The 22,570-nt window shown below is 48.7% G+C and overlaps 1 protein-coding gene and 1 long non-coding RNA gene across 7 annotated transcripts in view; one reads left to right on the forward strand and one right to left on the reverse strand.

Annotated features, from left to right (window-relative positions):
- The window catches only part of LOC129406468 (uncharacterized), a 7,631-nt gene extending 7,381 nt beyond the window's left edge, over positions 1–250 (reverse strand). Inside the window, exon 1 of the long non-coding RNA XR_008631012.1 lies at positions 86–250. This is a non-coding gene — a long non-coding RNA (uncharacterized LOC129406468). The remainder of the gene's footprint in view (positions 1–85) is intronic.
- The window catches only part of ZNF827 (zinc finger protein 827), a 177,988-nt gene that overhangs the window by 2,434 nt on the left and 152,984 nt on the right, over positions 1–22,570 (forward strand). The gene's annotated exons all lie outside the window — the stretch shown is intronic.

Genomic DNA, 22,570 nt, shown 5'->3' on the forward strand with positions numbered 1-22,570 from the left:
CCGCCGCCGGGTCCCGGCCCGCGCCTGCAGAAACCCGGGCCGGGGGCGGGCGCCGAGCCCGAGCCGGGCCGACGTGGTCGGTCACCTGAAGTTCACGGCGGGTGGGGGAAGGGTTAAGGTGACGGTGTCTCGAGCCCGGGGCGCGCGGGTGCGTTTCCGCTGCAGACAGGCAGCGCGATCGATCTTCCCCCCACCCCCCTGCTCTCCCTCGCCCTCTCTCGCGCTCGCTGCGGCGGGGGGATCGGGGGCGGGCTGGGGGGCCGGGAGGGCGCGCACCGGCAGGGGGCGCGGGCCGGGCGGCTCCGGGGCTCGCCGTGCAGGGAGGAGGAGGTGGGGGGGCACTTCTTGCAGGCAGCTCGCTCGGCAAACATTCCTCTTTTCTTTTCCCCTTCCCGCTACGCAAAGGGCTGCTGGGGTGGTGTTTGGTGTTTTTTTTTCCCCCTTCTTTCCTTCCTTAAAAAAAAAAATTTAAAAAATGCCCCCGTGCCGTCCTTCTTCGCCTGCCCGCTAGAGGTTCTGAGGATAATATCACAGATGTAATATATAGCCGTATGCACAGGAGATTCCTGGCAGGCGAGGTGTGCAGGGAAGTCGTGCGCGAGCCCGGGGCGCGCTGGGCGCCGCGGGGCCCGCCAACTCGCGGCAGTGGGCGCAGCGCGTGTGCGTGTGTGTGCATGTGTGTGTGGTGTGCGTGTGCGTGTGCGCGCACATGGCCGGGCGCGGGTCCCGGCGGGGTGCTCGGGGACCCTGGGGTGCGGGGCGGGGGGCGGCCGGGCCGGCCCCGCCGGCGCTCCCAGGGCCCCAGCTTTGTCGGAGAACTTGCCCTTAGTTGGCAACTTTGGGAGCTGATGAGCTTGTGTGCGAAAGCCAGGGCGGTGAGGTTATTTGGACCTTTTCCTTTCTTCTCTCTCTCCCTCTCCCTCTCTCCCTCTTTCTCTCTCTCTCCCCCTCTCTTTCTCTCTCCCCCTCTTTTTCTCTCTCCCTCTTTTTCTCTCTCTCTTTCTCTCTTTCACTGCTTTTAAAAACTAATAAATAAAATAAAATAAAATAAATTGTTGGTGGGAGGGGAGGGGAGGAGAGGAGCCCGGCTGGATCCGTTTCGGCGGCGGTGGAGAAGGACCCGCCTTCCCGGAGTTGTGGGCAGCGCTGGCGGCGGCTGCGGCCGGCCCTGCCGGTGACCTTGACCCTGACCTCCCGCGCCTACCCTCACGGTCGGAGAGGAAATTCCGGCTCCATTTTAGCTCGTGTGCTCCGGGGGCCTTTCCTGCTCGCTGGTGCTCGGGGATGAAGTTGCATTTCGAGACACGGCTGCTCTCCCAGCCCGTTTTCTAGTTGCATACTGTGATCCACTCCAAAAAAGCCCCCAAAAAACAGAAAACAAAAAACCCCAACACAAACAAACAAAAAAAGCCGGCTCCCTCTTTCCATCGCTGAAAGCCACGTTGAAATAAGAAGCAATCACCTTTGGAAACACCCCTAAAAAGTCCAGTTTTCAAAGGGGAGTCGAATTTATAGCTGAAAAGCTCTTGTTTTTTCTTTCTTTCTTTCTTTCTTTTTAAAAAACCTTTGCATGTGTTTGCGGTAGGTATGCTGCCTGCAGTTCCAAGAATGGTTTACAAATTTTATTTTTTGTTAAGAAATTTACTTTTGGATTAAGAACAATTTCTGGGCAAAAAAAAAAAGTTGTATTTTGTGATTAGGACTCAAGACAGCTCCAAGACTTGCAAAAGTGCCCAGTGAGTCTTGGAAAGACTTTTTGCAGGGGTGTGGAAATGTAATAAATATTGACTTTGCTAAACTCAGTGTCACTTTGTATTTAATATAGAATGTCGTTGGGATTCCAAAGTCCTGGGTTTCCTGCTGAATTCTTTATTATGTATGTCAGGAGGATAGTTTTCAGGATCGGATTAAAATATGGAAAGGCTGGGGGGGTTTGAGTTGTCCTGAAAGAAATCAACCTCAGCGTTTTGAAGAAGTTTGTGGGAGCAGTTTTAAATTCTGACCCTGGAAGAAATAAGATTTGGGGTGGGGGGGCACAGGAAGGATGAGACAATAAAAGGGGACAGAAGGGAGCAGAGAAGGGGGAAATTACTTTTGCAACCCAACAATCTAAGTAAGTACAGAAGTGGTTTCTTAAGAGCTGCTATTGATAGGATGTATGGGGACCTCGGACAGCGTGGAGGCCTGGGTCCTAATGAGAATCGGAGTAAAGAAACTTGTGGGAACAATATGCAGAAGCTTTGGAAAACTTCCCACTTCCTCCCAGACACCCACCCCCAGGGCCATGGCTAGTGGACGTTGTGTGTGTGTGGAGTCTGTTACACAGAGCCCGCCCTGCGCCATGGCGAGCTCATCGGGATAACTGTGCTCTCCACCCTGGCCCGCGTAGTAGTCCTGGAAATCCAGAGTAGCGCTTGACACGATCTGATACCAAGACTGGGGCGAGCCTCGGCCCCTGGCACGGTGTCCCAGCAATTCCCCGGCCTGGGCTCCGGCCTGCTAAGGTTTCCTCGCTCCTTCTGTTCAACTAGACACCCCTGGGAGTGTTGCGAACAGAATTAGCTTTGGGGATGGGTGAGCCTTGAACCTGATACTAGGAACCCAAGTGTTAGGTTTCTGATTTAAAATTCTAACAGTTGTTTCTTCCTGGGAGAGAGAGGGGGGGGGGGGGGAGAGAGAGGGAGAGAGAGAGAGAGAGAGAGAGAGAGAGAGGGAGGGAGGGAGGGAGGGAGAGAGAGAGAAGAGACAGAGTGAGTTCGTTCTGGGACTCATACATAGACTATCAGCAGTCTGGCCCATAGATGGAACTGTGAGCTCCTGCCTAAATAGAAAAAAATCAGTTCTGTATTTATTTTCTGCCTATGATTCTCCAACTCCCCATCCCCTACCCCCACTCCACCAAGGGCGTCAAGCCTCCTGTTTTTTTAAGAAGTGGCTTTATTTTTAAATTTTGGGCCACACCCAGTGTGTGCAGGGCTTATTCTGTTTCTGTCCTCAGGGATCGCTCCTGGTATTGTTAGGGGGGACCCTATGGGGTGCCGGAGATGGGACCCTAGTTGGCTGCATGCAAGGGAAACGACCTATCTGCTGTACTGTCATTCAAGTCCCTATGAAATGGCTTTAAACATTATTTAAGTGAAGTTTTTATTTATTGGCCTCAAGCAATTGTGTGCATGACATCCTGTTGAGACTTAACTAGGGCTCTGTTGCTATTGATGGCTCTTTTACAAAGAGATTATTCCAATACCCTGATCCCAACGCATTCTAGAGGTCCCGGCTATGCCTCATGCAGGCACTTCACTTTCCGAACCTGTTTTGTGGGGATCACAAAGTGAAGGGGGCAGAGGTAAGGAAGAGCTTCTGCCTCTTGGTAAACCTGTGGACCATCAACTTTTGCAGAATTTCTCATTAGCTGTCAACTTGCTCATAAACGTGTGTGGTGTGTGAGAGTTTAGATCTCTCTCTCTCTCTCTCTCTCTCTCTCTCTCTCTCTCTCTCTCTCTCTCTCTCTCTCTCTCTCTCTCTCTCATCACTGGAGATCTGCCTGGGGCTCTCTTCCCCAGGGGCCTTCAGAAGAGAAGTTCATAAAACAGCTGTTCTGTTATTCTAATGTTTTCATTGTTGACTCAGTTGCTGCTCTAGCCCGGAACAGGTTATTGTGTTCTTGACTCGCTCCCAGCTCTGAAAGTTCGCCCTTGCTTTCTAATAGTCTGGAAGCCAGATGCCTGCGAAGCTACAGGTTCTGTTTGTTGTCCAGGGTTGTTAATTTTTTTTGTTTTGTTTTGTTTTGTTGGACTACACTAGGCGGTTCTCGGGGCTTACTCCTGGCTCTGCACTCAGGGATCACTCCTGGCAGGCTCAGGGGTACCATCTGGGGCGCCAGGGATCAAACCCCGGGTCAGCCGCGTCCAAGGCAAGTGCCTCACCTGCTGTGCTATTATTGCTCCAGCCCCAAAGCAAACAGCTCATCTTTTTTGTTTGTTTGTTTGTGTTACTTTGTTTCTTTTGTGTTTGGGCTACACCCGCAGTGCTTAGGGTTTTCTACTGGCTCCCGGCAAGGCTCGGGGCACCATATGTGGCGCTGGGTGGCTGGCTGTGCACACAGCAGGTGCCCTCCCCACTGGACGATAGCCCCGGCTCGGTGCCTGTGTGGAGTGGCAAAGGGCAGAAGCTGGAACTGCTTCCCCTCTGGAGTCCGGCTTTCTCGGGGCTGCTAGGACAGGGCCTCCAGGACCAGTGCCTCCGCTGCTGGAATAATCCTGAGGTGCCAGCACGCGGCCCGGCAAATAATGGGCAATAATGCATGGGCTCTTCTAGATGACATGCATCATCAGGTGACCCTGAGCTTTCCTTGCTCGGAAATCACACCCCTTCTGGTGCTTCCCAGAGCTTCGAGGGACAAACCTTGATTCCTGCGTTCTTTCCAATTCTGCCTCCTCACTTAGGGCATGGTGTGAGTAGGTACAAGGGTCCTAGACGAAGGGGTCCTAAATCTTTTTATTTTTCCTTTTTGGGTCACACCCAGCGATGCACAGGGGTTCCTCCTGGCTCTGCACTCAGGAATTCCTCCTGGCGGTGCTGGGGGGACTATACGGGATGCTGGGAATCGAACCCAGGTTGGCCAAGTGCAAGGCAAACGCCCTCCCCACTGTGCTATTGCTCCAGCCTCGGGTTCCTAAATCCTGCTGGAGAAGGAGGCCTTTGGGGGGGGGGGGCAGCCTGGGGGCAGGGTTTTAGCCTCTAGGACCCTAGGTTGGGGAAGGTGCGTGTGTCTGGGGAGGGCTGTAAGGTTCGGTGGAGGAAGGCCGTGGCAAGGGCAGGGAGGGGCTTCTGTGGGGAGTAGCCGAGCAGGTTTCTCCTGGGGTCAAAAGTTGCTTCGAAATACCAGGAGGCCTATAAATGTCAAGATGCACCGGTCGGAAAGGCTGCTGGGGTCACAGCGGCCGGCACGTGGCCCGGTGGCTAAACGAGTTGGTTGGGTAAGGCGGGCCTTGGGGCGAGCCTCTTTTCACCATCTGGCCCCGTGACCCGTTGGTTCTCTCAAGACCCACGGGGCTCGCGGGGGCAGGTGGCAGCGGCGGGGAGGCGGGGGGGGGGGGGGGGCGCCAGCCGCCCTGCTGCCAGGCCTGGGTGTGCGGGAGTGACCCGTGAGCGCGCGTGCGCGGGCGCTCCCGCGTCCTCGCGTGTCAAGAGCTGCTGGAGTTTGCAGCGCGGGCCGGGGAGCCAGAGCAGGCCCGGGCCGACTCTCCGTCTGAGTGCTCTCTTAGCAATTTTCTATAATTCAATCAGCCCGATCGGGGGAACGAGATAATGAGCGTGTGTGACCTACAAAGGAGGACTTGGGAGTTGGGGGTGGGGTGGGGCAGAGGCGCTCCCCGCTTCCTCGCCTAAGGTTTTAGAAGACCCCCGGCTTCGTGGGGGAAGGAAGAGGCTCTGAGTTGGCTCGCGCCGGAAGGACGCAGGGCAGGCCTCATTACGGGAAAATGTGAGGTTTGCTGTCATTAGACGTGATGCTGCGGCTCTGCTAGGCGCGCTGGGGGGCCCGAGCCTTAGGGTGGAGAGTGAAGGCGGAGGCGGGTCCTGTGGCTGATTGACAGGTGTCTTTCTCTGTCCTGCCTGGCTGGGTGCAGTTCACGCCGCGGGCCACGTTCAGGAGAGCCAGGCCCAAGCATTGGAAAGGACCCGAAGGACCCGTGTATTTCTCGCCTCCTTTCCCTTTCCCACGTAGGAGCCCGTTCTGTGGTTCCCCCCCTGCCTGCACATGACATCTTTATGAGACCTGAGAACTGTGCACGACTAGGTGCTGAACGGGGGCCGCCCAGACGCCTCCTTTCGGCCCCCAAGGACCCACCTCGAGATAGAATTGCCGGAGTTTACAAGGCAGTTTCATAAATTAAAATCAGACTTTGGCTGGGTCCTAATCTTGAGCTGCATGGGTGCACAATGCTATTTATTCTATGAACGTCCTCTTCACCGTTTTACACACACACACACACACACACACACACACACACACACACCCCACATGGCAGCTCACGTTATAAAATGCACACTGATACCCACCCACAGTGTCAGCTCAGCACACGGCCCTTAGCAACTCTGGTTTTTACAGACACGCCCGGGTCCGCTCTTGGGTCCGCTGTGTCACCCATCCCCTGATTAGAAGCTAGCCTCACCCCTGAAGACCTGCTGCTATTTGATGGACTCGTGCACAAGGTGCTCCAGGAAGGTCCCGAGATGTGTTGCCCAGCCAGGAAGAATGCTGGGCCTCCTGGAAGACCTGTGTGTGAAAAAGGAAAAGGGAAACACCGCCCAGTAATCTTTCTTTTGAGATTTCTCATTTCTTTATGGGTCAGTGAAGGGTTTAGAGTCCCCTTCCCCCCAGGGTGTGGGGGAAGGAGGCAAGAAAGGGGGTGAGGGAGAGCTGGATGGGTGTCTGGGTGAATGGCGGGGAGGACTTTGAAGCAGCCTCCAGACAAAGCTAGCTCCTGTACTCTGAGCTTTGCAACTGAGCTCCAGCCCCAGTGCAGGACGAGCGATTTTTCTAGAGCATTCTAGATTGTTCTCTCTCTCTCTCTCTCTCTCTCTCTCTCTCTCTCTCTCTCTCTCTCTCCCTCTCTCCCTCTCTCTTTCTCATATATATATATACATATATATGTGTATATATGAAAGGTGTAGGTATGTGTAAATAAATTGCTGGTGTCTTGGGAAGCCCGGAGGCATCTTTTAGAGAGAAGCATGTGTGGTTATTTGGAGGAGAGAGAGGAAGTGCCATGTGCCTTTGTCTGCAACCACTGTCTGCTATAGCGGGACTAGAAAAAGCCAAAACAGAGAACTCACAGGCTTCTTAAAAAAGTACACAGGATGGTCTGGGGACACGCTCTGGGGTCAGATCGTTCAGATCCCAACTCTGTCACTAGTTGTGTGACCTTGGGCAGATTATCTAACTTCTGTCTTCCTCCCCATTTCCTCTTCTTGCAGTGGAGCTAATAGTTGCTGCTCTAAGGTTCGCTGTAGGATTTGTTCGGTGCATGTAGGAATCGTCAGATTATACACTCACCAAACCTCTTCTTAGTGCTACATTGGAAGAGCTTAGTAAGTTGGAGCGATTGTTAAGTACATAAATAAGTCTATAAATAAATCCTTATTAAGTATATAAATGAATTTCCATTTGTCTAGATGGCGATTTCTGACCTAGAACTTTTTGGTGATGTCTGTGTTTTTCATGTTCTTATTACCCATAGATTTTATTAGAATGATGATTATCAACATGATCTGGTAAAATTCTTTTCTAAAGCTATTATAGAGCTTGGTGAATGTTTCATAAACTAACAATATTGCATTAGGCCTTCACTATGGAATGGTTCCTCCGTGTATGTGATTTGACCTGCATTCTGTTTAAATTGTGTAATCATTGTATGAATTACAGTAGGGTCTTACTGTCAAGTGAGACTAGTAAATATAAGCTCACAGATGTATGGTGAGATTCAAACAAGAGCCTAGGTGTTTCATAAATGTTTATTTATGCCACAGTTGGTCCACGAATTAAATGACCCAGGGGGGAGTTTATATTGGGTTTTTTTTCTCCATGTGCTATGTAGGTAATGGTTCAAATTTTGCACAGCAAGAGGGAAAGGTGGGGTCTGCTGTTCCTAATTGCAGAGAAGCGATCCAAGAGAACACATGAAAAGAATTTTAAGTGAAGGAGAGAGAGAGAGAGAGAGAGAGAGAGAGAGAGAGAGAGACTGTATGTGTGTGCATGTGGGCATGCATGTGCATATATATATGAGTGGTGTGTGTGTGTTTGTGTGATCATCTCAGAAATCACAAACATAGTGGCAGTGGCCCTCTATGTTTTGCCCCACACAGCATGATTCAAAACTTGAGACAGCATTTGGGCATGGGCGGTGCCGCTCACAGACCGAAATCTCGAGCATCTTTTTGAAGACTCCAAGGAACCGGCAGTGCTGGGCCCACCTCCCCACATGGTGGCAATCTGCTCTCGCCCAGCCGGCTGCCCATGTGCTTGCTGGTCTGCCACGGTCCCTGCCGCTCGCCCACCGCGGGCTGCCTGCAGGCACACCTGCCCGTCGCCTCCTGCAGACGAGGGACTCCTTCTGCATCCCCCCCAGCGTTTGGGAGCTTTTCATCCACAGCCGGGGTAGAGATACCGCCAGCTGCAGTCACTCACAGGAGCAGGAGGTTTGGGATTGAGATCTGGGTGTCGGTTGATGCCTTCTTCTCTGCTGGCCCCTCGCTTAGAGCCGCTACCTCGGATGGTTGATGCCGTTCTCTGCCTGTCTTCTCTGATGGGGGCCCGTGGGAGGTTCCTGGGGGAACCCAGCGGGCGCTGCAGGGGAGGGGCTGCATAGGAGACTGCTGTTTGGCCTGTGGGGTGCACACAAGCGAATGCCGGGTGCCTCACTGCCTGCCAGGGTGACTTCACTTCATCCGAGACTCAGGATGGCTCGAACTGCTGGGCAGTTAATCAGACGCTACCATGACCTGCCGTTTCTTTCTTTCTTTTTTTTTTTTTTTTGCTTTTTTTGGGGGGGTCACACCCGGCGATGCACAGGGGTCACTCCTGGCTCATGCACTCAGGAATCACCCCTGGCGGTGCTCAGGGGACCATATGGGATGCTGGGATTCGAACCTGGGTCGGCCGCGTGCAAGGCAAACGCCCTACCCGCTGTGCTATCGCTCCAGCCCCTGACCTGCCATTTCTGATCAGCCCCAGAGGTGCCATTCCAGGCTGTGGATTTGAATCACTTGGGGAGCTTTTAAAAAGGCAGAGCCTGCCCTCACCCTCACACACCCCCAGACAGGGAAATTTAGGACTTAAAACGGAACCTGGCCTGCACATTCTTAAAAACAAAACAACCCAAGCAAATTTGAACGGATAAGCTGGCAAGGGAAGACCCCCCACCCCTGCTCAAACCAAAAGTCCGAGCGCAAGGCGGATGTCATTTTATCCAAGAATAATGTGCTCTTGATGGGGAGCCATGTGAGTTTTCTCACCCTGCCCAAAGACCTTCCACTTGAGGCATGGGCACTTCCTGCCCGGTGGGAAGCCAGAGGTCCGGGGAAGGAGCGGCACCAGGCAGGAGATCCAGGCCCGCCTCGTGTCTGTAGCTGCTGCGAGCGCCCTGGATCCCTCCTTCGGGTTTTCTCTGAGGTCTGGGGAGTCTTCATGGAGTTCCACAAGACCCACGGGCAAAAGACAGGAGTGTGCCCTCTGCACCTCCTCCCCCTAACCCTCTGCTGCAGGGGGGTCCAGGGTCCGTGGGCCAGGGCCGTTGTGTTGCTGCATTTCTTTCCTCAGAGATCCACCCTGACTCAGGAGGAGGAAACGGAACCGAGTCCCGAGTAGTGATGCTCTCTGGCCCGCATGATGGACTGCCGGGGCCAGCCCAGAGGAAGTGTGACGGCCTAACTTTAGGAACTGTTTTCAGACCCCTGCTTGTTAGCGCTACTTGTTAACCCAACCGTCCTCGAGAGCGCATGAAGCACAGCTGTATTTGGGAGGAAACAAAGTGGAACGCCCTCTGCTTCAGGAAATATTCCTGAAATGTGCTGTGTGATTTCTCCCTTCCAGGGGAAAGCCAGCCTCCAACAGTAACTTAGTGGGTTTTAATCTGGTCTGACAAAAGAGGGAAATCAGACTGGAGCGAGCTGCTTTCTGACATGTGCAGCAAGAGAGAAACGTCAGGATCTAGGAGCGGGTTTCCCAGAGTGAGTTAGCCCAGGCCCTTGGTTTGATGGGGGCCACTGGAGCAACCCCGGGGGGGTGGGGCTGGACGGAGGGGGAGGGGTGGGGGTGGGGGGTGGGGAGGGGGGCGCTTTGTTTGCTTAAAGAAGGTAAATCTCCAGGGCACACGGAGTACTTTTCTTTATTCTGGAAAGGGCGCAGTAGCACATACATCCGGGAACCTCTGTTCTAGAAGCAGAGTTTGGGTCCTGGGTGACCACTCAAGGTCCTTGCTGGTAAGTGAGAAAATAGACATGAAAGAAGAGAAAAGTCCAAGTATTTATAATAGGACTTCAGCATATTATTCCATGACATTGGATCCCTAGAAATCACAGATATTAATTTGGTCGCATTAATTTATTTCTTAAAAATCGATTGGCTTTTAATAATAAATGCAGCCATACTTAGTATAAATAATTAAAGCCGTATAGAAATGTTTAAAAGAAAAGGAGACCGTCACCAGCCCCAACTTCCATCCCCAACCTCCACGTATCACTGTTACTCAGTGAACAATATTTAAAATTTAGCCTTTGTTGGAAAAATGAATGGGTCTCCATGGGGTTGGCTGGGTTCGTTTTCCTACTGAATTCTGAACAGGGGTGGCATTGTTGGCCTGTAAATTGATTAGACCACATCTGCAATCCTGTATCTCACACTGAGAGCCCCGGTTGAAAGTGGGGGGGGAAACTGATAAACTCCTTACCAGAAGGGAGGCAACCAGAATGTTAAACACTCTTGAAGTCATCCTACGAGGAATTAATTATAGAGGCCACTGGGAGTGCTTAATTTGAAGATGAGTAAGGGTGGATCAAAACCATGCATGTTAACGATATTCAAATATGTAAAGTTCTGTCAAGTGAAAAAGGGAGTGAACTTACTCTGAGTGGGGATTCATCTGCATTTCCCGGCTTGTGCTGACAACTTCAGCGTGCCTCGTTCATTCACTCACTCGCCTCCTTTATTCAAGCAGTGGCCAATCCTCGGGGATTAGGGGTCTGAGGAGATGAATTCCGTGTGATTCCTGCTCTTGTGATGCTCAGAGCCAAGAGAACGGAGAAGACGATGGAAATAAACCCTTGAAAGTTGACTTGAAAAGTATTTTGATAGAGTTCAGCAAATGCTGAGCAGAAAACAGAGACTTGGACTGATAGAGACATTATAGGCAAAATAACTTTGACCTCTTGAGATAAGGGCCTGTTGAATAAACAAAACTGTCCAAAAATGAAACAGAAGTCTTGTGTTGATGAATAAACTGGCTCAACCACCTGTAGGGGGTGAGTTTCTAAAGAACTGAACCATGATGGGTAGAATGAGGAGCAGAAATGTTCAACTCTTGAGTTTAATGATATAAAATTATTTGAATTCTGTAAAGCAATTGCTGCTTTGCTTGGCTGCTAATATAAATGGGAATTATGTTCTAGGATTCGGGAAAATATCATTCAGCACACCAAATTGTAAACCTCTCGGCAGTAAGAGTTCTGTCTGTGCATAGGATATATTGCAGAGCAGTGAGGATTCAATTCGAGAGTCGTCATACCATCATTAAGAAAAATATTCCAAGCACTTACTTGGCTCCCAGAAGTCTTATCAAATGTGGTTTCTCTGAGAGTTGACACAAAACAACCACGGAGGATAAGTACAAATCAGTCCGCTAGCAAGTGTGACAATAGAATGTGAGTTGGATGTGTCAGTGTTTAAGGGAACCGCAGGAAGAGTGTTGGGCCAAAGATTCTTGGGGAGAAGTGACAACGCCACCTCACGGAAGTGACAAATTTAGATCTTGGAGAGAAGAGAATCTTCCAAGCAGAGTAAATGGCATTTGCCCAAAGAGGGTGAAAGAAATCAAAAGTATGCAGGAGACATTAAGAGAAGAAACTCAGGAGAACTGGAGGCACCATGATGGTGATGTAAGGATCAGAGGTAAGAGAGGCATGATGGAGAGAGGTCCTGAGTGGTCCACTGTCTGCCTAGAACACCGGGCTCACTGTACAATGTGGTGGTTTCTTTCACTGTTTTTTTGGTTTTTTTTTTGGTTTTTTTTTTTAAGGAGTTAGAGATGGATGGTGTAAGAGAGAAGTGACTTTTTTTTTTAGCAGGGAAGGCTATTGAAAAACCAAGGATAAAGACCCCTCTAGGTGCCCTTAGGAGAGAGCTCTGCTGGTGGTGGGCTTCTTGGGGGTCCATCCTATAGCCCTTCAGCCAGGGTGTGTCCCTCTTTCCTTTCTTACCTCTTTGGTTTCTTTTGACACGGAAAGCCTGAACGCTGTGCTTGCCTCCCCTTAAAGCTCCTAAAATACGCGCTGTTTACAAAAAGTAAGACACGTAACTTATATATCACAATAAAGCACAATGAGAAAATGAGCCTCTGGAAGTCTAAAAGCCGTCAACATTCGCCAACATCTCCGCCTGCCTACCTGCCCCCCACCCTCTAAGGTTCCCATTATTCCCCATTTTCTTTTTATTGTTTCCCTCATCTTTCCTCTGTAGTTTTATCACATTTCATTGTGTTTGTCTTGGAAATGTGTAAGGATGGTTAGCATGCACCGGGCATTGTGCATTGGGCTCTTTCTGTTACCTTTATGAGGTTTATCCATGTTGCTGTGTGTAACTCTCTGGGGCATGCATTTCTCTTGCCCCTTGGTTTATTCCATAGGCGCATATGCCAAGGGAAGAAAGTTGCCATTAGGAACATGCTTGGACACATCACTTTGACCAGAGCGTTTATTTCTTTAAGAAACTATCTCACAAAGATTTGGTCTCAGGACTTCCTAAAGTGTTGTTGAGACGCCAAAGAGTCTTTATAAAGATGCACTCCCTTCATCTCTCCCTCCCTCCTTCCCTCCCTCCCTCTCTCCCTCCCTCTTTCTTTCTCTCTCTCTCTCACCCTCTCTCTCTTCCTCTCCCTCTCTCTTCCTCTCCCTCTACCTCAATATAAGAGATTAAAAGAAAGAAATAAAATATTATTTTCCAAAATAGTGATTTTTCACTGGAGCGATAGCACAGCAGGTAAGGTATTTGCCTTGCATGTGGCCAACCCGGGTTCGATTCTTCTGTCCCTCTCGGAGGGCCCAGTAAGCTACCGAGAGTATCCTGCCTCCATGGCAGAGCCTGGCAAGCTCCCTGTGGCATATTCGATATGTCAAAAACAGTAACAACAAGTCTCACAATGGAGACGTTACTGGTGCCTGCTCAAGCAAATCGATGAACAACGGGACGACAGTGCTACAGTGCTACAGTTATTCTCAATTCATTACTTATTAAGAAGTTAACCCATATTCCACTGTATGTTCACTCTAAGTGACATTTTTGGGGAGGGCCCTCCCAAGTGATGCTCAGGAGTTCTCCGTGTCACCCTGGGTGTTTCCCGGCTGGTCACGAGGGTACTTTCATGCTAAGGTCAGAGACTTCAGAGCTGTTTTGTGTTCATGGTGCCAAGACCGTCAGGGCACACCCAGGTGTGCTGGCAGCTGGCAGGGTCATGCCATGCAGTGCTCGAGGGGCCATGTGCCAGGGATGGAGCTGGGATCAACCTAGTTTTTGTTTCTGTTTGGGTCACACCTGGTGTGCCCTGGCTGTGAGCTCAGGGATGATTCCTGCCAGGGCTTGGGGGACCACCTGGGGTGCTGGAGACCAGACTCCTGCCAGCCACCTGCAAGGCAGGTGCCTTACCTGCTGTATTATTGCACTAGCCCTGGGTCAGCATATCTTTATGACACGTCTCCCTTTGTGAAGTATCTGGTTGGAAGGGTGGCAAGTTTTGTTCGTTTGGGTTTTGCGTGCTTGGGGAAGGAACCATACGGTGTGGGGGGTTGAACCTGGGTTTCCAGCACGTGAAGCATACGCCCTGCCCCTCGGAGCCAGCCCCTGGCCTGAGAATGGCATTGTTTTATGTTTTGTGCAAATCTCTCATCTCTGGCTTAGTTCAAGACAACTAGATTCTGATGCCTGCTGGTGCATTCAATCAATTGTGACACGATGTTTGAGATGGAATAAATATATGAAGAATAGCCAGGCTCATTCCTATATGTACCAGCTTTTTCAGACTAATGGTGGGCAGTCCACAATCCCATGCCAAGATTGAAAGGGCAGCTCCGTAAAGGTTAGTTGTAACGGGGAGTCTGACATCATTTCGGTGAACCTTTTGTGTTCTGTTACGTTACTCTCATACCTGTCTGTCTGTCTTGCGCTCGGAGTGAATCATCATGAATGTAACGCCATGCATGGGGTCGCTGGGGAAATGCTTGGTTCAGTGAATCCTCTAGCCCACCTTGTTGATCTATTTTGTTGCACACTTTAAAAACATACTACTTCCAATACCAATCTTATCTGGAAAGCCTGCATCATTTGGGAAGTCCAAGTTGAAGTGGGGGACAGGAGGCACCCTACATTTGAACTCTGGCTTGTAAGCCGACGTTTTCACATTGGCCAACCAACCAGCATAGTTCCTTAAAATCTCAGCCCCACTGTGCTCCTTTCTCGGAAAGAGCCCGCCAAGGAGCCGCATCGGAATGATCAGTCCTTTCAGTTCAAGGTTGTAGAATCAACTCCCTACACCATCAGCCAGACCCTTTCCTTGCATTCTGGCAGTGCTGCATTAAATGGGATCATAGTCCAAGGACTGTGGCTGCAGCGCAATCTAGCGTGAGCTGCTGCCTCTGCCTTGAGTGGCGCCTAAGATAGAGCGTTGCCCCCACCTTTGCTCTTCATCATCCCGGCCCGTGGCCACAGAGGGAGAAGGTGAAGAGCTGGTCCGAGTCTTAGGAAGCCGGGTGTGAAAGTGGCGTCTCTCTGAGACCCCCGGGATCTACGGAGCACTCTGTCAGACCCGCTGCTCTGAGCTGTCCCCCCCGGAAACAAGAGTGTCTTTGCATTTTTTTTTTTTTTTTTTTTTTTTGCTTTTTGGGTCACACCTGGTGATGCATAGGGGTTACTCCTGGCTCTGCACTCAGAGATTACCCCTGGCTATGCTCAGGGGACCATATGGGATGCTGGGATTTGAACCTGGGTCAGCCGCATGCAAGGCAAACGCCCTACCCACTGTACTATCTCTCCAGCCCCTGTCTTTGCATTTCTGCTGCCTTGGCTTTCCTTGATTTTCTCACGTAGTGCGTGGTGGCTGTGCTCGCCGAGAACCCTGCGGATCGACAGTCCTCACCAAAACTGCTTCTGCGAGATTTCTTGGCAGTCTCCTGTTCGCTTTGCAAGTTTGGTTGAAAATAGGTGTTTTGCCCTATCACGGAGGTTGTCAACTAAGAGTTAGATTTGGTTTATTTGGGTCACAGAGGCTCCTCCTGGCTCGTGCTGAGGGCTCACCGCTGGTGCTGCTGGGGGACCGGACGCAGGGCTGGCCATCAAACCGGGGTCAGTCGCATGCAAGGCCAGCGCTTTAACCCCTGTGCCATCTCTCCGGGATCAAAGTCAGGTTTTAAATAAGTTCATAAGTTAAAGCACTTTTCTTCCCCGTCAGCTAGGTAGCCTCAACGGTCCGTGCCGATGCCCCATGTTTATCCTGTGACCTTCTTGGTGCTGTGAGAGAAGAACCCCAGAGGGTACCACAGGCCTAGAGCGATTCATCTTGGAGAGGCCGCTGTTCGCTGCCAGGGAAGGCTCAGATCTCCAGGCTCCGGAGCCAAGAGTGTTGCTCCCCTTTCTGTGTTCTCTTTTAGAATCGCTCCCCCAAGCCCCCACCCGCTCACCCACGGCAGAAACAGAAGCCTCGATCCACCCTCTTGCCGCCCACATCCAGTTGATCACAAAGCCTGTTGGTACCGAGTCTCTCTAGGATTCGTCTTGCCCACTCTCTGCCACTTAATTTTTCCTCTAAAGAATTGCCTATTTTCCTTCCTTTTTTTTTTTTTGGCTCTCTTCTCCCCACCCCCTTCCCTGGCCTCTGGAAACCCAGTCTTCACACTGTTTCCATGCAGACTTTCTAAAATATGAGTGCAGTCCAGAACACTTTCCTTTAGGATCCTTCAGGCATTCCCTAGATGGGTCAAGGTTGCTGTTTTCAGTTCAGTTTCAAGGGTCCTTATGTGTTATTTTTCCTTCTGCGTTTTTGTTTCATTCAAATAAAATGTCCTGTCCTGCACACCACCGTGCCTTACCTTGGCCTTTGCTTTTTTCTGTTTTAGTCATATTTTAATCTACTTGTTGCCCTCTACTATCCTTCAACTTAGAGTGCTCTGAGAAGCCCTTCCTAGCTCTTGTACCATCCTACTGGCCGAATTAGGATTCCCCTCTCTCAGTACCCAGAAACTCTGTGTAGTACCAGCGTGATGATAATTATTGCTTATTCATCTGTGTGCTTATGGACTTTGAGCTTTTCCAAGGTGTGAACTACTCCTTACTCATTCCCATACTTTCTTGTACCTGCTTTACTGTAGGCGGTCAATAAATATTGAATCAATGAATGGAAACAGTGAACAATATGCTACACATTCAGGAAATTGAAACTGCTCCATGATTTGGGCTGAATACATGAACTGGTCACAGAATCAAACTGTTTCAGAGGCGGGAAGGACATTAGAGAATATCTCCTGCTGTGTTGCTCTTTCAGAAATGAGAATTAAAGTTGCTGGAATTGTATCCTGGAGCTGGGTAGGAGAGACTGGGACCATGCCACATTTGCAGGAACCGGGGCCGGAGAGGGGAGGGGAGTAGCAGAGTGGGGAGGGGAGAAGGGCTGGTCATACCCCTCAGGAGACGTGTTGAGTGGAACCGTGGCGGGGGCCCGCACCACAGAGGGATCCCACAGTCTGAGTGCAAGAGAGAAATTTTGTGGTTGGAAATGTGTGGCACATTCCAGACTGGAGAGTCTCCCCTCAGAGATTGGCTCTCGTGCTCTCTCTGTCCTCACGTGGTGCCAAGACTGTAAGATTTTCCTGATGACTGGGCACATTCTACATCTGGATTCTATGGTCGGAGCAACCAGAAGTTTCCTGTCCTCTGGTTGAGGTGAATGTGATAGAGCTGGATGACATTATCAACCGTTTTGAGGTAGATGGGTTGTGTAAAATCGCATACCCTCTCTGAAAGTTTTAAGTGTCTGAGAGCGAAAGAGAAGGGACCCTGTTTCCAGTGAGTGCTAACTCTAGGCGGGGTACTTACATAATTCTAATTTATCTTCACAGTAACCCTGTGATCTTATATATGTGTGTTATATATATTTATATATAACATGTATAACATGTTATATATTACATATTTATTATATATATATATATATAATACTAGTCTTCTATAATATGGTGAAGGTCAGGAGTTCTGCTTAGAAGCACTATGGGATTCATTTGGGAATGTTTGGTGCCAAAGTGTACCCTTTCTGCTTTACATTGTTGCTTCATGATCCGGGTTGTTTTTTTTTTAACCCATATTCTGTTGTACCCATATTTAACTGACTTGTAAATTCTTGAAGATGCTTGTATGTGATTTGCTTAAAAAGTGGAAAGTCTGTGGTTTTCTCGTTTGTGTTGTGTGTGCTTTGCAATTTGTAAGCGCTTTGTCCTCGCTGTGGGTCCACCACGGATGCGAGAGGAGTGAGCATCAGAACCTTAGGTTAGGAGGAAAGCACCGGGCAATTAGAGGCCCAAGTGCTCCGTGCCAGTCAGGTTTATCACTGTACACTCAGTTCTCTCTCTGTGTCCTCGAGGTTCTTGGAAATGGACTTTAAGCAAAATGATGTTTAACAAATCCAATTTGACCATAGGCTAATGGATACAAACAAGAGTCAAGCTCCTGTGACCTATTTTAAAACAACATCACCACCTAAATAAGGATCCAAAATAGACTTATTATTTAACAATCATTTATATTCATTCACTGATTCATTCTCCAAACCAATTTTTATCGTTGAGAGTAGCCAGAACATTTGCTACCCAGAACATATGGACCTACTCTGCAGAGGATAACCTTTATATTACAAGAGTGCATACACACACACACACACACATACACACACCACTGTCAGGACAACTAAGATATGCTAGTGAGCCTTATGTGCATATCTTTGGGGGTTGGGAGGAAAATGGAGTTCCTAGACATGGGGCCAATTTTTCCCAAAGTGGATAAAAACAACGCCCCCCAACCCAGGGGCGGGGGTGGGACAATAAGTAGTAGATTTAGGTACAGTTGTGGGGGTGTTACATGATTATTTTCTAAAAAGGGGATGATAGACCAAATAAATTTGGAAACCTCTGCTAGAGACAGTGGCCCAGGTTGGATTCATTTTTTAAATATCAGCATTTCAATGAAACAAAAGAAAATGAAACGACATTATTCAAGGAGCTGCTTAATTTCTGACACCTACTCTTTGGGTTAATATTTAGTAGGCCCGTCAGCTTTCGTTAAATAAACACCAGAAATTATACAGCGATAAGTTCCAATTTCCGACTGGAACAGGTCTCGGACTGCATTCAGTGTTTTTTCTGTTGCTAGCCCACCAGCCTCCCCCAGATCCTTAAGCAGAGATACAAGGCTGCACCCTCTCCCATTAGCATGCATGGGACTCTGGGAAGGCTTTCTGTTGGATTTTCACAAGTTTAATATGTGCAGGTGACCCCGTAAGGTAAGGTCTTTCTTGCTTTTGTTTCTCTTCTTTCAGTATTTCAGTATTGGATTTTAAATCATTTCCAATCTACCTAATAAAATGATTGGGAAAGTATTGATGACTCAATAATAACTTTGTAGAGGATTACCTCCAGGAAGATTCCTGAAACCATGTAATACAAAGTTTTCTAAAACTACGTATCTGTTATCTAGGAACACTTGTTTATGGGGCATATTGACGTAAAGAAAAGGTCAAAGTCAGGCTGTGTTTGTTAGGTTTGCACTAAGGTGGGAGATAGATGGTTCCAGGAGGGATGGTTTATATATCCCGGATCTGTTCTAATCCCTCACTTCATAGACAGGAAGCTGAGTCACACAGGTGCTTAGTGACACACAAGTGACTAGATTAAGAATGACTTTTTATCTGAATTTCCAACAATTGTTCTTATTATAAAGGAAAAGTACTATTGACTTTAAAACTTGTTTTGTATAGTTACTGAGTCAAAATGGTTTTCACTGTTTCGGGGAGGGATGGGGATTTGGGGGCCACACTGAGAGGTGCTCAGGGCTTACTCCTGCCTCTGTGCTTAGTGATCATTCCTGCTGATGCTTAGAGGACCATAGACAGTGCAAGGGATCCAACCTGTGTTGGCTGCTTGCAAGACAAGCACCTTAACCTCTGTATTATATCTCCAGACAAATTTTCACATTTTAAAAAAGTTATTTTTGAAAAGGAGAGAAACAACAAGAGAAAAATCAAAGAATACTAAACAAAGATTGTATGTGCCCCACAAAGCATAACATATTTACTGTCTGTCTATTTGCAGAAAAGATTGCCAAGCCAGATTTACAGGATCCACTACTGCTGATTTAACAATAATACTGTAAGAATTTGGCTTTCTCTAACTAACTTTCAAACATGTCAATTTAAAACGAGTTCTGATTAATTGAGTACATTTACATCAAAGAGTTTTACAAGCTTCTATTCCTCAAAGTAAATTCTTTTAAATTGCCCGCTACATTTTTATCTTCCTTTCCAAATAGCAGGTTTTGGTGGAGGGTATTGTATTGCGACCAGACAGCTTTAAGTTCTCCAAGAAGAAATAGAAATTGTGTACTTCCATGAAATGGGGGTATTTTAAAAAAATCCTCCACCCTCAAGGGGAAAAAAAAAAAAACCAAACAAGAGGAACTGGGGCATGAATATGGAAATAGGTTACTTCTAAAGTGGGGTCATTTCCGGCAACGGTGAGGTCACTTCCGGCGACGGTGAGGTCACTTCCGGTGACGGTGAGGTCACAGTCCGAAACAGTGAGGTCACTTCCGGAAAACGGTGCCCTTATGTCGGCCAAAACCCTAGAGAGATTCTTGTGATCGTCTGCTTCGGGGCTTGGCCTCTGTAGCGGCCGTGGGGCGCGTGCCCACCTCGTCCTTTCCACTTGATGCCTGTCCGGAAGCGCCCGCGCTGTCGTGGGGCGCGAGTGGATGTTCTCTTTGAGCCGCGCTCAAGGTGATGGTGGGAGCCAAGCCTGGTGTCCTTCAGGCGGGGCCTGTGGAGGGAAACCCCGACCCGGTGCTTGAGAAGAGCGGGGAGAAGGGACCGTGCCGTCGGGGCTCCCGGCAGAGCACTGAGGGCATGAAGCCCTCGGGCCACCCGGTTGCTAAGGGTATCCTGCTCCTGAGCCCCATTGGTGGCTTGTAGCCTTCTTATCTTGACTGACTTTTGGCCTTTCACCTTTGACTTGCTGTCTGTGTGCCAGAAGGGCACCAAGGGCCCAGGAGATGAGGCGGGGTCGGCTGCTGGGGTGGTCCCTGGCACCACTGAACCCCAGCCTTGAGCACTGGGGCCGAGTGAACTTGAGTGAGTATGGAAAGTGGCCCCTTAGGAGACCCGACGTCCCCACAACAACAACAAAACAAACAAAATTATCCCATCCCTCTGACCCCTGGCACAAAGCCCTGGCTGGAGTTAAAGGTTAAAATCTTTGGCCTGAAGTGTGGGTTAACAGTACGTTTGCAGGGTGTGGTTGGGATCAGCTGCCTTTTGGTGTCACGGTCTTTGGGATGTAAGGGATTCTCTCGCCAGTTCCATCGCACCGGTGTCCTTTGTGGGTTTGTGCGGGCTGAGGAGCTGCCACTGCTCCTGTCCCCACAGCTTTTGTTCCACACGTATTTCATGATGAAATCAAAGGTAATTCCCTCTTGTCTCCCATGCTACGTTTCTTATTCCCTGTCCCTTACCCCTTTCTTCCTGAATATGCAGATCTTTTTAGTAAATGAAAGACTCGCTGTATGAAACTTCCTTTGGCAAGAGTGTTTGATTATAACCGTAATATGTTTCATTACGAGGTGCCTGATGTCAATGCTTGGTAAAAGTGCCTGAGAAGAGCTGCATCATTTTATGTATACGCTAAGATTTCACTAAGTAGCCATTTATCTCTCTATAGAGTGCTGTTCTTAGGCTACCTGCTACATTATTATGTTATTAAGGCTTTTTGTTGTGTTGTTAAGTTCTTTTTTGATCTATTAAGAATTTCCTGGTGATTTCAGTGGTTTGGCAATTTATCGTTCATCTTAGGACAGGTATTGGTAATGTTGGGATGAAAACATTTATACAAGAGGAAATAAAAGTCAAGGAAGCAGATAATCGACCAATTTATCAGCCTTAGCAGACAATTTTTGTGATAACGCTGGGGTAGCCATGGTAAATTTACTTCTGATTGCTTGAGGGGACAGATTCTATATGCTTTTTGTAACATGGTGGTACATGAAAGGGTGAAGGAGCAGGTAATCAATCCATGGGCTAACCAGTTCTGTTTGGTCTCTGGGTTGGCCTTTTGGCCAGTAGATTCATGCTATATTTTGAACTACCCTTAATTGATTTGTTATAACATAGGAGGGAAGTGTATATTTTCATCAGGAGATGCCTGTGTAGCCGCAGCAAGTGAGCCCTTCTCTTGCTTAATGACTGACATTCTCCAGTTCTTACATTTGAAAGGAATTTAGCTGAACTTGGAGATGGGCAGAAATGACCTATTTATCTGCTCTCATCCTTCCAGCCTGAGGATTTCATACTGAGCAGCAGTGGGATCCGTTTTGTACAGTATTCCCAATTGAGACAAAAATCTACAGCACTAATGGAGGATGTGGTTTAGAATCCAGGAGTGAAAAGAGCCAGAAAAGTATGTCTCAGATCTTCATTCAAATTTAAATAGATTTGTTTGGGGGACGGATGTAACAGAGTACCCCAAACTGGGGGGTGTTTAACCAACAGAAATGGATTGTCGTGTTGTCTTGGAGATCTGAAGACCAAAATGGTGTTGGCAGGGTCACGCTCTCTCTGTAGACCAGAGAGAAAGATCAGCTGCATATCTCCCTGGCAGTTCGTGATTTATGGAGGGTATAACAATAGTTTTCACATGTTGTTGCTTGTGTGTGCCTAACTGTGTGTCTAGTATCCAATGTCCCACTTTCATAACAACCTCAGTCTTATTGGTTTAACCTAATGACCTCATCTTAACTTGATGACTAGCAAACATCCTATTTCCAAATAAAGGCGGATTTATCAATACTGGGGGTTAGGATTTCAACATCTTTGGCAATTCAGCCCGTGTTGCTAAGTTTCATCTTTGCTTTGCACATTTTAATACATTCGCTTTGCAAGATTGTTCATTCTTCCGACACGTTTATTGGAAGTCTGTTGTGTTCTAGACCTTTATCTAGAATTCATTTATGCATTTTATGATAATCAGCCCATGATTTCATAGTGAAAACTCTAGTATTTGGGTCAGAACATCTGAACTGAAGTCCTATTTCTGTTTGTAAGTCAACTTGGGGACTCAGCTTTGGAACCCTGGGAAAAATCATTGGTTGTTTCTGGGTCACCAGCTCCAGACTGGGTTCACGCGCTTCTGTCTGCAAGGCTTTCCAGCTATAGAACAATCCCCCTCACCAACATCGTGTTCAACAATAGAGATAATGGTAGCATCAGTGATGGATGCTTGGCACTGTGTTGGTGCTTCCCTTACCTCCGTGTTTCTCCAGAGCTGACGAATACCCCGAGACACACCCACATCCTCCTGGAGAATCAGTGTTCAGCATGGTTTGTGGAAATTGCCCTGGTAGGTTATGAAAACACAAACACAACTATTGCAGATTCTCTTGCAACCTTAAGTTGGGTTTTCCTGGAAGGAGTTTCTGCCTTGTATCTCCATCCTTCTGGCTGTGCTTCCTGACTTTGGCCACTAGGGAAGGGAACTTTTGGTGGAAAAGTTTGTA

This window comes from Sorex araneus, chromosome 7, assembly GCF_027595985.1.
Source record: "Sorex araneus isolate mSorAra2 chromosome 7, mSorAra2.pri, whole genome shotgun sequence".
NCBI lineage: Eukaryota > Metazoa > Chordata > Mammalia > Eulipotyphla > Soricidae > Sorex > Sorex araneus.